This window comes from Myotis davidii, unplaced genomic scaffold, assembly GCF_000327345.1.
Source record: "Myotis davidii unplaced genomic scaffold, ASM32734v1 scaffold436, whole genome shotgun sequence".
In the NCBI taxonomy this organism is placed as follows: Eukaryota; Metazoa; Chordata; class Mammalia; order Chiroptera; family Vespertilionidae; genus Myotis; species Myotis davidii.
This window is the reverse complement of record NW_006292604.1, coordinates 2,535,728-2,538,796: the sequence shown is the minus strand read 5'-3', so window position 1 is coordinate 2,538,796 and position 3,069 is coordinate 2,535,728.

The window sequence follows — 3,069 nt, the reverse complement described above, 5'->3', positions numbered from 1 at the left end:
TAAACAATGACCTCACCAGCAGCCAAGGACTGCATTGCTCTCTGTGATTATCCGAAAGGGAAAGTAAAATGTCACTTAAAAAGGTAGCTTGTGCTCTTCCAGTACAACAAAGGATTTTCTAGAAATCTCCTATTTTTTAAATGGCATTATAATGTGCTTTGTTTTGTTTGATCACTTTTATCATTTCTTAGCAGAGGCCCAAGTGACTTGGCTGGGGTAAGGGGGGACAATTATAATGATTCATTTGTATACATTTGTCCTAGTGGAAACTTGATCTGGTGGAAATAATATTGGAATATTAAGTAAGAAGCACTCAACTTTATTTTCTGTTCTATTTGAAATCAGACACAAGGTACAAACATTATATATGCCCAGGAGTGCCGCCGTAATTCAGTGATTCATGAGCCCCCACCAGCACCTTGGGTGTTTCTAAGTTGAGTTGACATAGCTTTCTCCTTGTCCTTCCTACATGACCCTATGTTAGTGAATTTTTTTAGCTGCCTCTCCTCCCCATATCAACTCCTCTGTTAAAGACCCTCCCTTTAGACAACAGGGGGGTTCTGGAGAGGATGGGGTCAGGCAAGCACACACCACGCTGTCCTACAGACCCCTTGCTTTCCAGCAAACCTCTCCCAACAAGGGGTTCCCAGGCTGGTCCTTAGCCGCAGTCCCCTGAATCAGAGCTGTCCAGCTCCAGAGATCAGTGGATAGTTCAGGATCTAAGCAGGAAACAGAAACCACTGAAGAATTTGAAACAGAAGGGCTTTGATGTAGGGATTGATTACACCGGGGATGGAAGAGCCCAGAGGCCAGCCAGGGGGCAGTGAGGAATCCAGAGATTGCAAAGACAAGAGGCTGATACTGCTGCAGAGCAGATGGGAGGGGGCGGGGCTGCAGAGCTCAGGGGTATTGTCACCAGGTGCAGGCTGGAACCTCATGGACCTGCCCCACAACAACTGGAGCCAGAGAGGTTGTGCAGCTGCAGAAAGGGAGGAGAAGTACCTATTCCCCCCTCCCTACCCCCAGTGCCTCCCATTCTCTGGCCTTGGGAAAGCAACCTACAGGGGTTACTCCCCTTTGCTTCAGTACAAGGCAGGGAAAGGGCAAGAAAGAGACACAGGGTAGCAGCCAGGGCATGCACTGCAGTGACCCTGCGAAGCTGTTCTCACTCAGCTGTCTGTGGTCTCTCCAGAGCCCAACACATGTCCATCCTCCAGCCCAAGGTCAATGTCAGCTGCTTGAAGGTCTCAGCCATTGACATCTGTAATGATAGAACCGATGGACCTTGTCCAGTAACAGCCTTTTACATGAACACCCCACCCTGGTTACATTTCCCATCCTGCCCACACTCACAGCCCCCGATCCAAATCTGGGCTGGAAGTAACCCCTTAGCATATTTTGCTTATACCCTACTTTGTGACAGGGTATTTACATACTTGATTTATCTCTACATACATAGACAGTAAGTTCCTCAAGAGTAGGACCTGGGCCTTATTCATCTTGCTATTAAGCACATCATTTAGCAAGTGCCTCACAGAGTGGAGTACTCACTAAATATTTAGCTCACGAATGGAGAGAGCACCATTCTTCAGTGTTGGTGGCAGTGGAATCAAAGGGACCCAGACAGTGGGGAAGAACTATGACACTGTTATGGCAAAGTCCAGGGCAGGGAGCAGGGGAAACATGGTCCTTTCCAAGTGCCTATTGATTGTCAGTCATTCCAAATGTTCACTAAGGGACCGGGGACCTATGGGCTAAGGCTCACCTCTTGGAAAGCTGTTGGAGTGTCAGGGTGCTGGCATTTTCTTTTCATGAACCCTCGAGGTACAAAGTCAGGAGCCAGAGCAGAGGGCCTGGTATATTCACTTTCTGCCTAGTGTCATGGGCAGTGAACCCCAAGCCCTGCTTCTGGTGGACTGCCACAAACACACATAGTGTCTACAAACTTCAGATGAAAGACGATAGGTTGGCACCGTCATTATCATACTTTTTCACTTTCCCACTATCTTTGAGCTTCCTGAGGACAAGGATCTTTATTACTTAATTCATTCTTTTTTATAACTATAATATCTAGCACACTGCTGCTCAATAAATATGTATGAAATATCAAGTGTTTCTTAGAGCTTAATAGAGATATGGTTTAAACTCCTCATATAAGGACATAATTATTAAGAAAAACTATTCATCAGCTGTTTTTTAACGTTCACAGAAAATGGTCCTAGAATCTATATGCTTGAATTAAAAAATTTTTAAAAAATATCAAATCAGACCAGTTTCCCCACTTCCCTTCCCCCTCAGAGTGTGTTCTCCAGACTACCCAAATCAGAATTACCTGGGAGAGCCTGGCCTGGCCAGTGTGGCTCAGTGGTTGAGTGTTGACCTGTGAACCAGGAGTTTAGGGTTCATTTGCTGGTCAGAGCACATGCCCAGAGTGTGGGGTCGATTCCCAGTATTGGGTGTGCAGGAGGCAGTAGATCAATGATTCTCATCATTGATGTTTCTATCCCTCTCTACCTCTCCTTTCCTCTCTCTGAAATCAATAAAAACATATTTTTAAAAAAGAATTTCCTGGGAATATATATTTCAAATACATATATACATATACATATATATACATATATATACATATATATATTTGAAATATACATATATTTCTAATTTATGAGCCTTCACCCCCAGAATGTTATTCTTTGGGGTGAACCTGGGAACTTACATTTTAAAATTTTTATGGTAAACTACAATTTCAAGACATTGGCCCAGAATGACAAGTGAGAAAGCTGTCACAGGGAGAGTTGACGCAACTCTGAAACTTAGTTATCCAGAAGATCTAAGGAATTCTATCCATGAGCTCTTTAAGCACATGCTGAAACTCTTTTTTAAAAAATTTTCTTTATCAATTAAGGTATTACATATATGTCCTTATCCCCGCATTACCCCCCACCCCCCCCCCCAACCCCCCTGGTGTCTGTGTCCATTGGTTAGGCTTATATGCTTGCATGCAAGTCCTTTGGTTGATCTCTCCCCCTTACCCCCACTCTCCCCTACCTTCCCTCTGAGGTTTGATGGTCT